Source organism: Manacus candei, unplaced genomic scaffold (assembly GCF_025592945.1).
Source record: "Manacus candei isolate 608988 ecotype Guabito, Panama unplaced genomic scaffold, ASM2559294v1 h1tg000011l, whole genome shotgun sequence".
NCBI classification, from domain to species: Eukaryota; Metazoa; Chordata; class Aves; order Passeriformes; family Pipridae; genus Manacus; species Manacus candei.
The window spans coordinates 30,853,246-30,868,752 of NW_026138059.1; positions in this window are offsets into that span (position 1 = coordinate 30,853,246).

Genomic DNA, 15,507 nt, shown 5'->3' on the forward strand with positions numbered 1-15,507 from the left:
TATACCCGTAAATATATAAATAATACATAATAATTCCATTTGCAGATTCCACTCGAGAATACTAGCCCCAAACCATTTTAGTCGTGCTTATACTAGGAAAAATCATAAGCATTATTCTGTTCTGGTGTGAATCCACTGGTAGTAATAATGTTGGTGCTGCAATACAGAGCAGACATGTGGCTTTTCCTTCAGAACCATTGCACTGAGCTTCATACTGTGGTATGTGAGCTCTGTTGACTTGGTTGCCTTCCACATCGCAAGGTTAAGAGCTGTCCTCTTAAAATAACAGCAGCTCAACTTGATGTAATAGCAGTCTCCAGCTGATCTATCCTTGGATATTTAGATTGGGTGGATGAACTCTCACTTTAGATCCTCCCACAGCCAAGTACAAGAAGGCACTGTTATTAAGAAAGTATATGTTTGTGCAGACCATGTTATTTATGGTATTGCCTAAAATTTGCGTGCCTAGCTTTACCCAGCTTATGAGAACATGGGTAATTATGTATGCACCATATATGTTTATCAGGATCCCTTTATCATGGTCCACTTTGCATACAGGCAAAGGCGAGAGATATCATGCTGGCTGCAGAGATGTCATCTGATAGATGGCTGCACCTCTCCCTTTTAGGATAATACTGCTAGCCAGTATGGACAAAACGTTAACAACTTGAGGACAGCTGTTTGGCAGTCTGTGTGAAAGGGGTGGGTGGTCTCTGCCTTGCTCATGGCAGCCTATTGGCTACATAATGAAAACTCCTTTGCAAGTGCCATTAATCAACACCCAATTTGGCAACCTCAGAGAGTTTAGCAGATGAATCATAGAATTATTTGGTTTGGAAGGACCTTAAAGATCATCTAAATCCACCTCTGCCATGGACAGGGACACCTTCCACTAGACCCAGTTAGTCAAAGCCCTGTCAAACCTGGCCTTGACAATTTCTTCCTAGTATCTAGTCTAAATCTACGCTCTTCCATTTTAAAGGTATTCCCCCTTGTTCTTCACTACATGCCCTTGTAAAAAGTCCCTCCCCATCTTCCTTTTAGGGCCCCTTTAAGTACTGGAAGGTACTGTAAGATCTCCCTGGAATCTTCTATTCTCCAGGATTAACAACCCTAACACTCTCAGCCCTCCTATAGAATCGCTCCAATGCATCCATGTCCTTATCTTGGGTGCCTCAGGGCTGGATGCAGTACTCCGGGTGGGGTCTCACCAGAGCAGAGTAGAGGAGCATAATCACCTCCCTCGACCTGCTGGCCAGGCTGCTTTTGATGCAGCCCAGGATGCAGTTGGCTTTCTGGGTTGCAAGTGCACATTGCTGGGTTGTGTCTAGCTTCTCATCCACCAACACTCGAAGTCCTTCTCTGCAGGGCTGCTTTCAGAATGAACATAGAGACTGGATTACCCTCTTGGCCTTCCCAGTGGCTCTCAAAGGATAGGGCTGAAGGCAAAACCCATGGACAGGGCAGCTTGGGAGACTTTGCCTAGCACAGTCTGTATAAAATGCATTCCATGGGATTACAGTTTCCAGGGCTGTCAAGTAACTACTTTGTAAAACCAGTAAGTTGCCTTTTAAAAGATGTTAAAGGAATCTTAAGGAAAAAAAATACATAATTACTATAAATGCAAGTTTTCCATTGGGTCATACATCTTCATTTAACATAGATATTTAGTGATTCCTAAAGGAAATGATTATAGTCCTTTGTTCTTAAACAAATAAGTTGTGTTCTTTATCCTCCGAAAAAGCTGATAATATGATAGGTGCAGCTCTAAGGAATAATTACACTAAATGGCCGTGGATACCTCAAAAGACAGAATACATCTATTATGCAGAATTCCCTACAGAAATCTTAGAAATCTTATATGCATTGATTGCTAGTTAGCATTAGAAAGACTTTTGCAAGTTGACTTTACCAAAGCAGCAACTATTTGCATTATCAAACAGGCAACATCAGCCAGCTGATAAGAACACAGTGGAGTAATGCAATTAATATAGCTATGTCTGTTAATTAGTGTTTGCTGACTGTCAAAAGAAGATACTGTTAGGAGACAAACTTATTTTCCTGATTAAAGAGTAGGGCCCATCTTGTTGAATTGAGCCGGACCCACTTTTGATCTAATTAAAGCTAGCAGAGTACTGTGTGCTGGAAACTTATGCCACTCTGACATAACATTTGCATATTCATAAGTGAGATAGATTGATATTTTGCAATTAACATGGACCAATGAGAATAAAGCCTAATTAGTAAACATGCTGTCTTTATTAACTTTCAGGTCAGGCCTTTGTTGCAGTATAAAGTAATAATGGAACAGGAAGTCCCTTTTAAGAAAAAAACTTATGTCATGTATAGTTCATTCCTTTCTCATTCAAGCTCCATCTACTTGTTACTCTACCAAAATGTTGATAGATGCAAAACTCCTGGGCTGTTCAGCTATTGACAAGTTCATTACAATGCACTTTTTTCTGACTTGAGTTTACTACTTTCAAGTCAAATCTGCAGTGTTGTCCCAGGTCCTCAAATGACAAAAAATGAGATTACATCAAGAAGATGCAATACAGTCGTGTGCAAGAGGCTGCAGTATGGGCGGGCAGGTGGGCTTAAGAAGCTTGCACAGCTCCACAAAACATGGAAATTGCTAGATTTATATATAAATTATATTTTTATATATAATTCATAATTTTAAAGATCAGATTGTAGAAATTATGATCTGCTCAGAATCAGCTGACAAAATACTTAAAAAGCAAATTATAGCTCTGTGTAGAGCATACTACATGTGTTTTACAGAAATGTCTCACATCCCTAACTAATGTCCTCATTATGATTAAGTAAATTTAATTCTGTATGTCAGTGTTTACAAATTCAGCGATTCCAGCTTTCATTTTTTCTCTGTTTAAAATACACAAGGATAAGGCAGTTAACTAGATGTAACACATCAGAAAATGGCTCACAAACAAATATTATGCAGCATAAACTCCCATTAACTAATAATGTAGTTGACATTGATTGAAAGTGATTAACTCCAGTGCTCTTTTTCATGTCGTTAGTTAAACTAAATACCAGTGTATAAGGGAAAAGCTGGCATCTTCTCATTTTGCAAATGGATTGAACAAAGCTGACTTCTTCTTCATATTAAGTTAAACTAAAGGATTAGTAGATGCATTAGAGAGAGACAGCAATCCAGGTAAAGCAATAATAGTCAATGAGGCAGTCTCAATCATTCACCTTTCCTACTTAAAAGAGGTTAGTTACCTAATGATAAAATTTCATGGTCAATTTGGAATATGTAATTAAATCTGATTGTAAACCTACTGCTATTTCTCTCTTCTTCAGAGGTCAGCACAGCAGTATAATTCCTGACCCCTGTCCATGAGCATTTTCTTATATCTGGCACCAAATATTATTTTGGAAGAGATCTCTCTTTTTCCAAGCCTTCAGCCAGCAGCTTGCTTCTCTGCGAGATCTGATAAATGAGTCACACAGATTCTCATCCCGAAATGTAAGTTGTGACAGGAGCCTGGACCCCCATGGCAGCTGCCCTCCTGGGAGTTTGGTGCTCGCTCTGCTGGTCTTTCACCACTTGGCTGTCTACAGGGGGCTGGTCATGAGCCCCCTTTTGGAATGGTTGCAGGTGTCACTACCTGAACTCTGTCCACAAGGTGCCACCTGGGTAGAAATCCTCAGACCATGGTAAGAGCTGTATGTGGAGTTCGACTCCACCAACCCCCTTCCCATTTCCCAGTTTCCTCCTTCCCCCTTCACGTTTTTCTCACTGTCAGATGTACCTGTCAATAAGACAAATTTAGGACAACTGTGTTCCCAGAATTCCTGAGAAAGGGCAATAATCTTGTTTGCTGTGCTCGTCTTCAGAGCAGAATCCAAACAGTGATGCCTGGACAGGTGATGCCCTATGGCCTCCTCAATGCTCCTTCCACTTTTCCAAAAAGTTTTCTTTCTTTCCTCCTTTCTGCACCAAAGCTGCTCCTTTCTAACCCAGCTGCAGGGATGCAGAGACCTAGTATGTGCTCTAGGTGTCCAGTTTTCCTTCTTCCTTCTGCCATGGCTGTTCCCGCACTGCTGACGCTCCCTACAGAAGCTCCTGCTCTGGGACTATGGCTCTACCCACTCCCTCACTGGCTTTTATCAAAGAAAAACTTCTGTAGTGACAATGACCAAAAATAGTCCTCAATACTGTCTGCAATCAGCAGAAATTTGCTATGACAGGACCGTAAGAGCATGAGAAAATGAGGATGCTTCAGGAAAAAATGGTGCAGTAGCCTGTGATGAACTATAACTGATGAAGTTAAGGCAAATAGTGATTATCTGCATAATGACACTGTCTCAAAGGCTAGAAGGAGGATATCCTTCATTCTGGAAAAGCATAGCTAGCTACAGATAGGATAAGATTGAATCTCATTAGGAATTGAATCTCATGAGGGAAGAAGAGAATTCATGACAACTTTCTACATTTGGGAACAGTCCTCTAAACAGAAACTCACCTGGAAACTTACCTCAATCCAAACTCTTGAAGAAAGTGGCGTGCTCTTTGGAGGAGTGCAATTGGATATGCTTATTGTAGACCTTGCATGAAGCTAAGAAGAAGAACATCTGATTTATGGATGATGACAGGCTTTGGTCATGAACAAAGCATCTGATCATTCTGCCTTGACAATATTGAGGCAATTCAGAGAAATGTAATTGTGAAAAATGACACAGAATGTGGTTTCTAGTATTTCCAGTGTTAAATAATATCTCAAATGAGATTTTCAGAGATGTTAGCTTAAGTGTACTTTAAATACCTGAGTCTTTTCTGTGGCTAGCAGTTAGGTTTTAAGGCAATTTATTTAAAAGTCTTTCTTTTATTAGCAAGTCCTACATCTTCCAGGAACCCATCTGAAAAATCACAGTTTGAAGCCTAAACCATTTACTATAGCCACTATACTTTCAAAATGTCTTAGGTGATCAGATAAATGGCTGATTGTTAAAATTTGATAATTTCAGATTAGTGAGGAATTATAATTATCTAATATCAAAAGCATCTGACCACTGGAAGAACTTATTAAGAACTGCTTTTAATTCACCATCTCAAATAGCTTTTGATTCAAGATTATATTTTCAGAAAAGGAAATGCTCTAGTTCAAACAAGTATTAAATATAAGAAATCAGTATTGTCTGTACTCTTGTTATATCACAGCTCAGATTATCTACGGTCTCCTCTGAAACCTGAAAGTTAATTACTAACTTAACATAACCTTAAATTGGAGGGAAAAAATGACATTGATCCCTCTTAGCTAAACAAGACAAGATAAAAGAAAACGAACAAAAAATGTTTCCTTATGTTTTAGATCCCATAATCATCTTTGTGAGGTGATTAAAAAAGAAGAATGTTCTCCTATGTAAGTGTGGCCTGAACAGCACTAGCCTGTCCCAGAACAAGTCAATGAGCAGATGATAGAGGTCAACTGCCTGGTACTGGCAGGTAGAAGAGATCACAGAGAAGAAAGTAGAAGTGAAAATAAAGGGATAACAGAGATGGTCTGTCAGGTCATCTTTCCTGTTTTGAATGCTAAATAACTTAGGAACTGGGGAGGACACTGCAGCTCCCAATTTCCCAATCCTTCTTGTAATGGCTCATTTTCACCAGAGGAGAAAAGGAATTTTGTTCCTCCTTCTCAGAAAAACATTTAGGCTCCTAATGCCCCTTGAGCACTGATTTCTCATTCATTCTGAATAGAAAAAAGTAAAATTTAAAAAAAAATAAATTAGCATCTCTATTTCCAGAATCTCCTGGTCACGATGACAACAGTATCACAAGAGAAAAATGCTGAGTAGTGTGACTGCACAGAAGTTGTTAACATGTCTGAAAATCATGTCCTTGTCAACTTTAGAGACATTAAAGAGTGCCCAAGTATCCTGTTTTCTACAGCAATTATGAAATGATTTTTCTATGTCTTCTTGAAAAACGAAACCTCCATAAGATTCATTTGCTTATATTACTTCATCCATCCCCTCATGAACTGCAGAGATCTGTAATGGAGAATGAAGCTTTTTCTCCAACACCTCCTCCAATATACCTCTGAATATTCAGATACCAGCACTGTAACGTAAAGTTTTATTTATAACAAAATCACAATTTGTTTAAGATCTCTTGCAATGTTATTTCTGTTTGGGCACTTCTACTGCTTCTTTTACAAAGAGGAGGCTCTAGATCTCTGACTGCTTTCAAATTGTGGCTTCTGATCCTGCTTACCTCATCAAAAGAAAAATGAAGGGCATTAGGTACATTTCTACTGTGCTGCACTATTCATCTTGCATGAAAAGACAAAGCAAAATGGCTGCCTTACATGCAGTAATTTGCACTCTGAATTATTCAAATGCTTTTTCTTTCTCTTTTCATAGTTAGATGGTGCCTGAATCAACTCAAATCAAAGTGGGTAATAAATTGATACAATTTCCTATCAGTCTTGCAAAAAGTCTCATTCAAAATAGCTGCAGGTTTGCCAGTCCATCACACTCTGAAGACTTCCAGGGTGGCGCGTCTGATGCCAGCGAGTTACCAAACTCTTGTACTGGGGCTCCTTGTACTTCAATGCTAGAGTTTTTACTATTTTGTACAAGGGTGTTTCAGATAAAGCTCCGATCAGCAAGATGTTCTTGTTCAGAATGGCAATAATCCCATATATTAATAGTATGCAGTAGCATATCTTCATCATTCTTGTGGGTGTAACATTTATGTAAGAGATTTGACATCTCCATGGTGTGTTGTATGCCAAAATTCTCTGTCATAACCTAATTACCATGTGAGTTTTGATAATGATATAAACATGAGTGGAATCTTATAAATGCAGGATGTTTAGTTTGCATTTGCAAATAGAATATTTGAACTATATGTGTATGAGGTATAGTATGTATAAGGAGCCTACATTTTTTCAAAGCTTGCCAAAAAACAGATGCAAAAATAAAACATGGACATGTGGAAATTTCCATGCCTACCAAGTGCTCATCATCTGCTTATGGATCAGAGATTCTTGGGAAGGACAGCCAGCTACCCCACCTGCTAGAGATGAATTCAGGTATCAGAGAGTTAAAACACTTGCTCATTGGTTTTCTCAGCTCCTATTTTAATTTGCTCTCTTTTTTTTTTGGACAGCTCTGTGAAGGCAGTCTGGTTCGTTGCTTCACCATACTAATGAGACTCATCCATCTGCCTCTGTCATTGCCAGGCTCTCTTTTCTGCTGGAAGTCAGAGATGAACGCTCAGGACAGGTCCTTTCTAGGCTGCAGTACTTAATCATTTCTAAACACGCTAGATGGCCTCAGGCAGTGAAGGCAACAAGCATTTAACCCAGGCTTGGCAGCTCGAGCTTCCACATAGGCTGGCTCTAAGCCTTGATAATGAAAAGTAGCTGTGCTTTTACTCTCCACTTAACCAGATGCTCTTTGCTTCTTGGGGCAAAAGGTTAAATAGATATAAGAACCCATGCTAGTTTTGAAGCCTTTTATTAGCAGTCCTTATAGAAGTGAAGTAGAGCATTCTGCTCCCCTGACTATGTCTCTCTCAGAATCCTGTATTTAGGACTGTGTCCACTAACTAGAGGAATGTAACCTCCTCACCCAAAGCCCATTGCTTGTTCAAGTAACAATAAATAGAACCTAAAGCCCACTTTGCCACTTAATTATTTAATGTTCTATTTTCATGGTAAGAATGAATGAAGGAGACATTATCAGTTTTATTTAATGGTGGCAACACCTTTTATTAACAGTGCAGATAAAGCATTTTTTTCCACTGTGGCTGGGACAACTGATTTATTTTTCCACTCCATCTACTGCTCCATATGTCTCTGGAATCTGCCTTTTTCCCAGAGCTCATGTTAGTATAAAGCAATTGTCTGGGATGTGTAAGAATTAAGTATCCCATCATTCAGGCTAGACATGCAATTAGAAGAGTTGCACTAATTTCCACTGCTGAGACCCTGTCACTTTAATTTATCCTTACTTTCCTGCATTTAGGTCTTCTCTGGTTTGAGGCCAAGGGTTTTATATAGTTTGAGGCAGTGGTTCTGTAATGCCAGAGGTGGGGGGGAGGAGGAGTTGGTGGCTGTGGGTGGGAGAGGGAGAAGAGCAGACAGGGGAAGTGTTAAGGGGAGGGGAAGAATAAGAACTGGCTGAAAAGAACAAAACTGACACATACTACACAGTTTAAAGATCTAAAGCATGTGCCAAATAACGATGTTTTGCATCTGCAAAGGAAAGTAAACCTTTCAGAAAGGAAGTCTTTATTGAACTGCAACACTGAGTATGTGTCTCACCCCAGATTATTTTTTTTTTTACCTAGATGTTTAACATTGAATCTCAGTACCAGGGCTGGGTTCAAATGGCTCGTCTGAAAGTGCTGCAAAATCTGTCATCTGCTGTGCTCCAGATTTCACAGGGGAGAGCTGAGGGTGCAGGAACATCAGCTTCAGCTCAAGTACCATCTTCCTACACCTGCTGGCTTCCATACTGAGCTGGTGGAAACCCTTAAAATGGCATAAATCTGCCAGTGCACTGCTGAGCTCCTGGGTAAAAGTCCGAGATGACCTCAGACAAGGATTTTTTTCTGCATTTACTCTCATTTTGCACACCATTCTTGCTACAGCCAGGATGAAATTATTCCTAGATCCAACAGGTAAAGCCTGAAGAAAACCCTCAAGCTTTCCGAGCTTTTGTGCAACAAAAACCCTTAATTACTAATATCTTTATGGAAAACAGTGAATAGCTTCCAATTAGGAAGAGTTTTGTATGAGGTTATTTATATGGAACTGTCTGGGTTGATTTGTGTGAGTGTTTGTCAGTCCAGCAGAAGGAAATGTGCCAAAAATAGTTACTGATATTGGGTGATACAGAAATATAATGCTACAGTAAGTAGTTATCTTGCTCCATTGTTTTTCAAACAAATATTAAAAAGGACTAACACGATATACTTCAGTGAATTTAAGGAAAAGTATAGGAAAAATTGGCAAAACTGCATCTGCACTCGTTAAGTCTTTTTTAATAGGATAAAGAAAATGATGATATAAGCTGCCATTCTGGACTTGCATCTCAGTGATGAGATATTTACAATTCGTTTTCATGTGTTCTTATTACTGGAGGATATAGAACACTGTATTAGGCATACTTATTGCTAATAAAGTGTTGCGGAGGACTAAATAATGCTGATAAACTATTATTATAACTTAATTAAGTCAGTTGCTTCTTAAAATATCCATTCATTTGGATGGTCTGATGCAAGGACAAAACCGGACATGTCAAAGTAAGGGCTCAGATGAAATCTAGGTGTGATGTAGATATTGGATGCTGGATTTATATTGTAGATGCTAGAAATTTAGATTGAAGTTCTCAAAGGTATTTGGTAAAATAAGAGGGGAATCGGCAGCTAAGTGCCTTTGAAGCTCTGAGAGTTTGTAAGTGAGACCTAGTGGTAAGGAGCCTGACAATTAAGTTGTTCATTGTTCATATAATTTTAAGCTATTTTAAATGTTATACTACCTGTGTGCATATCAACTGTAGTTGAACTGTACATTATTATTAATTGCGTTTATATACTTGTGTGTGGAGACCAGCCAAGCACAAGACCCTGCTGCACTGGGCCTTGTACAAACACATTGACAGTTTCTAGCTTGAGAGTTAAAGCTCCATGGACAAAATAGAGTAAGGAGAAGGGAACAGAAATGTATAATGTAATCAAAGTGAATGTAATGATGGCTTGAAAACACTAGAGGAACATTACAATCTTCCAGAGATTTGCTATCTCAACCTGCACACTAAAATGCAACCAGGGCCGCCTAGATCTCCCACCATATGTGCATAGCTAATTTCCATTAACCATCTGTGTTGGGGAGAGCAGAGGAAAGGGATGAAAAGCAATTCAAAGGAAACTGAGATCAAGAAACATTAAGGAAGGGAGAAGATGGATGCAGAATCAAGCAGGTAGTTTCTAGTGTGTTTCCTGAATCCTGTCCTCACCAATGCTTTTTACCCCTCTCATGCTCATCCCCTTCTGACTTTTATGTTCTTCTCCACTGTGGGCATGATGAAGAGACCAGCCTCCACTCAAACCTCGCATGGGCTCCTCACCATGTGTTGCAAGGCCTGCCTGTATCTTCTAATGACAGAAAGAGACTGGTGACTGTTCTCAAAACAGAAGTTTTCAACCAGTTTGTTCTCACCACGTAGTGCTTTAGACTGTATTTTGTTGGATAGCTTGTGTGAAAATTATGCTGGACACTGTGAAGTTCTTAATAAAGTCAAACTTGTGTTTTGATGGGTTGTAAGTAATGGCAGATCCCCTTCACTTTCTGTCTTCCCGCAGTGACTGTCATTTAAAGCAGCTCAGCTGATCCCATCTGTCATAGCAGAGATCAGCAGGAGAGTGCAATTCTAATGCAGCCAAATCTTTCCTTAGGAAGGCCATTTTTGTAAAAGCTCAGTGAAAGTAAAATCAAAGCCTCAAATAAGGTAGACTTGCAAATTCAGTACTCTCAAGGTGCAACCACAAAATATTTAAGGATAATGTGAACTTGATTCCTGGTCTGCTCTCCTGCATGTTCCATACTTGCTGCTTGTGCTTACAAGAGCAAAATGAGAATGTCTTCAGACACAAATAAGCAATATTAGCAGGGCAATTCTTCAGAAGTATGTGTGTTCTCTTCCAAAGTCATTTGCATAATAATAAAAGAGGAAAGGTATATAACCTAAACTACATATCAGCAGAATTGTTTCTAAAAATTAATGCCTTTCAAGGTTTTCCAAGAGGCATTGAAATCAATGAGGTAATTAAAAGTGGTGGAAAAACAGAACAAGAAAAAAGGGGAAAAGGATTAATAGAATATTATTAAATGCCCACTGGTCCACTGATTACAACATTTACCTGGAGCTTGGGTGACCCTGGTTTGCATCCCTTCATTGTTAGAGTATCCCTGTGGGAATTTTGGACAACTAAATTCTTTTTTGTGCCTCATCTTACCTATAAATCAAGAACTGCAATATTATCCTGATTCTGGGAGTTGTAACCAAGGTTTTAGAGGAGTGCAGAGCAAGATTTCCAGAGATCCTATAGTGTTAGTAAACGAAGCGACAACTTCCCTCCATTTCTACAGCAGTTGTTACTATATAGTAAATTCTAAGTAGTCCCTGTCTAGGAGGGTAAACTCATCAGGAACTAGAAAGAAGAAACCAGGAACGTTTGTTCCAGAGCCCGATGGCACTGCTCAATGGTCCTTCGTAATGAAATCATATATATATATAAAATAAGGACCTCTATGCCCAGATATTATGATGGTGGAGACATTTAAAAGTTCCCAACATAAAAAGATGCCTCCTCAAACATCCAACACCAAAAATAAATAAAAATATATCAAAAACTTTGTGTTCACTGAAGAGAGTTCACTGTATAATGCATAAGATTTGAAAAGTACTAGAACTGCAGTGCAGGTTTAATTTTTGATAACAAAACATTAAAGATGCATTTTCAGTCTAATGATTCCATGATAAGCTGTCTCACAGTGCAGGTAAGAATATAGTAATATAATGGAAGGAATTAGCAAAATTATCTGTGTCCTCCTAGTTCTGGCCCTGAAACCAATACCACTGTTGACATCTGGAGGCTGCACCTGTCATGAGTTATGGCCCTTGTTTTTACAGAAAGAATAAAACTGGTATTTCAGTGCCATTCATCATATATAATAAACTCTCTGCCTTAGTACAAATGCATTTATATGCCAATCTTGGAAAAAAGTACAGGAAATGCGAACAGTCAGCTGCGTATGTTAGATACACTTTTTGTAATACTTTCTTTTGCTAACAACATAAGTCACTAGCTCTGTCTTTCAGGGGTAGTTTGGCAGAGCTGAAATTGAAGCCTCTGTGTCGTGAAAAAGCACAATACCCTCTTTGCCCTTTAAACAGTGTTAGAGCTTCAGCTATTTTATGGGCTCTGAATTGCCTGGCCAGAAACGTGGACCCAAGGGTTCAGGTTATCCCAAAATATTTAGTCATACAAGCAAACATGTTCTGCTCGCAAAGGCTGTCAAGATATCTGAGTGAGATAAATGTCTTATTTTCTAATGGTTTCTTATGAATGATAGTGCTTGTGAGTGGTGGAGCACAGGAGTCAGCGGGGCTCAGTGGGCTGTATTTAGCTTTAGTGCTCTTCCATCAGCCCATCCCACTTGCTGGAGTTCATTTTTATACCAGCATTTTGGCCCACCATCTCTCTGCCTCTAGACAACTTTTCCTACAAGTAGGTAAAGAAGGTTCGAGTGATCTTCCCAGCTAGCTTCTGGGATGACACCCTATCCATTGTCAACCTTCATCTTCCTTAATGAAGGACAATAAGTTTGTCCTGTGGTTTCTCCTCAGTGGGAGATTACTGCCCTTCCCAGGTATGGGTCCATCCAGAGGGGAGAACAACTAAATGCTGGCAAGGGCCCTTCTACTTCTTGCTGTGTTTCAGGCCATGACATCTAGTTACTCTGGAGAAGTTGGTTTGCAGATTTAATCATCAGGTTTCAAATAATTAAACACTCTAGAAATGTATTTTCAAATTATAGCAGAGTTGACTTTGCCCTCCAGTTGTAAGTGTCAGTAATGCCATTAATTCTTTTGTATAGTCTTAATAATTTCTGCACCAACAATGGGGAATAACATGAATGTTATAGTGGAGGATTTTAAAACCAGAATACGGCTGTGACGAAATGAATCAACTTCTTGGTTTATCTAGTTCCTCTGAAATTAAAGGAGTTATGCTCTGTTACACCACACAAGAAGCCAAGTCATTTAAAGCATTATATGATTTAATAGCATCTCTGCCAAATTTGATTGTGCCAGGGGAGTTGGACTATATAATCTCTAGAGATCCCTTCCAACATTAACAATTCTGTGATTCTGTGAATAGAAAATAATAACACTATGGAAGGGAAAGGTGGATTTTGTCAGCCTCATGAATGTTACATTCATTCTGTGGAATCACATAGAGGAATATGGAAATAGCTACTTGATCATTTGGGTTCATACTTCAGGAATGTAAACTTAAACTTTTTAAGAAAGTAGCTTGGGTTTTTGTAGGAATCCTTATACAAAAGAATAGTGCTGAGTAATATTGTCTAATTGTCTCTTTTCTGTAACATGGAATAAATAAATAAATAAGCAAGCAAGAGAATAGCAGTGTAGTTGCTCATATGAATTATCTTGTTTTCAGGGACTTTGCAACAAACATGAAGCTTAGATTCTTTGTTAATTAGGACAGAAACATCATACAGGCACATCAGGGAAACTTTTCTAACACTTTTTTAATTGTTGTTCGTAGAAAGGCTTTTTTTCCATTGTTATTTTAGCCTTTCTTCTGTTATTTTGAAGGACAATATATATCATTTTTACTGCAAAGTGCCAGGGAAGCCAGGATATTCAAATTAACAAACCTGGATACTTTACAACTTTTGCCCTCTTGAAATCAGATCTGAAAAATATAGGACCTAAATATCAATACTGTAAGGTTTTAGTTTTATATCAGTCATAAATCTTAACAACTCACACTTAACAGTGAGCTCAGATTTTAACTTAATCTTTGGCTGAGAATTAAACCAGCACACGCTTCATTTTGTCATCTCTCCCAGGTGGCTCCTTGAAAAAGGCACTGTCTGTGGCGGCAAGCTTAAAGGTTTTATAGTTTGTGAAAAGCAGATCCAGCACCACCTAGGTGGGCCACGGGCTCACGAAAGACAAAGAGTTGAGTCTTGCACTCCCCAGCTCTCTTCCGCTTAAATAAAGTTGCTGGTTGCCTAATGAATGTTAGCTATAATACTCCCTGTGGTCAGTGGGGCTGTTGTTTAATGAATTGCTTAATGTGCCTGATTACTGTTACTATGTGGAATGAGGGAAATAGCCAGAGAGATTTGAAAGACCCACTGGAGAATACGATGAAAATGAATTGGATCAATAAGAAGTTTTTGCTCATCTCTGAACAACGCATTATGTGCTGCATTGTTGGAGTTAGGGATAATGTAATTTTGTGGCTTGTTGTTGTTCTTTTTATAATTCAGAAATATAAATCTCATTTGACATTGGGTTTTAGGGCTGGTCTTCCTGGAGTTATAAATGTTCCCCTGACTCCAGTCCTGGTTACTCACATGGACAGATAAATTAATTAGGAAAACTTTTATGCCAATTACTTTATGCTCTTGGCTTTCATATGTTTCTGAAGAGCGGCAGCTAATTAAAGATATGATTCATAATTACTGGTCGATCGAGTAGTTGAGTAATGGAATCAGGAACTGTTCCAAAAAAATTATCCATCACATCATTACTAATTGTTACATAATACATAAGGATGTAGAATTCAAATAAAAAATTACTCACATTTGAAAGATTCATTCAATTAGTGGGTTTGGGTTATTTTTTATAACAATTATAAACACGAGATAGTTCTCACATTTTTAAACATCATGGAGGTTTTATAAATATTTATAATTAAATAGGAGCATAATTTCCAGTGAGTAAAGGACTCAAGGGCCTAGCTGGAGAAGTGGGTTAGTAGTTAGTGAATTTATGGAAGCTGGAAATCAAATCTTTGGGTCAAATTATGGCTCAAATGAAATGAGTATGATGGTGTTTTCCTAGTCCTGCCACAAATTTGGCAAGCATTGCAGACTAATTTCAAGCATTGCAGAGAATAGAAGAGCTGTTGCAAGTTATAACTTGGCACGAAACAACACACAGAAATTTGCACGGAATTTGTCAACACTCATTTTTCACAGTCAGCGTTTGCTCTCCCAGCAAGAAGATCATAACTGATACCACAACTTGGTAAAACTGGTAAAATAGTGAAGAAAAAAAAAAATCCTCCAGCTCTTCCATGCAAAGTTTGCAGATGTTCTGTGTTTTCACAGTTTATGAGCAGTCATGTCACTTCATCAAGAAAAGATGTCTGAAAAATTTAAGCATGGGTTCATTCAGTAATTTTAGATACCCCACAGGTAGTCCTGGGAAATCGCTTGTTTTCATTTTCTACTGGCTCCTTACAGTTTAAAGCAATCGTGTGATAAAGTCTCATATAAATATCTATATCTGCTAAACTTCGAGAATAATCTCTAAACCTTACAAAGGAGGACCAGCAATACTTGCAGCATGAGCCTTCAAAAAACCTGTGAAGATGTCCCAACCAGCAATTCAAAAGTTATCAAGAGAGCAGAATAATTTTAGCTGACTCAGTATTTTTTTGAACTTCCTAGAGGGCCTGACCCTGCTTGTTCTTCCTCTCGTTCACTTATTTAACTCAGATCTACAGTATTATCTTTTTCACCTATTCCACGATGTTATTTTTCTTATGCTTGTTTGGTTGTATATGATTAACTTTACCTACCACTCATTAGTCACACGGCATATGGTTTGGAGGAGGATTAATAAATGTTTTGCCATATCTGAGCTAGAAAGAGAAAATGAATGAAAACAAACTTCCACTTCTGCTTGCAGCTT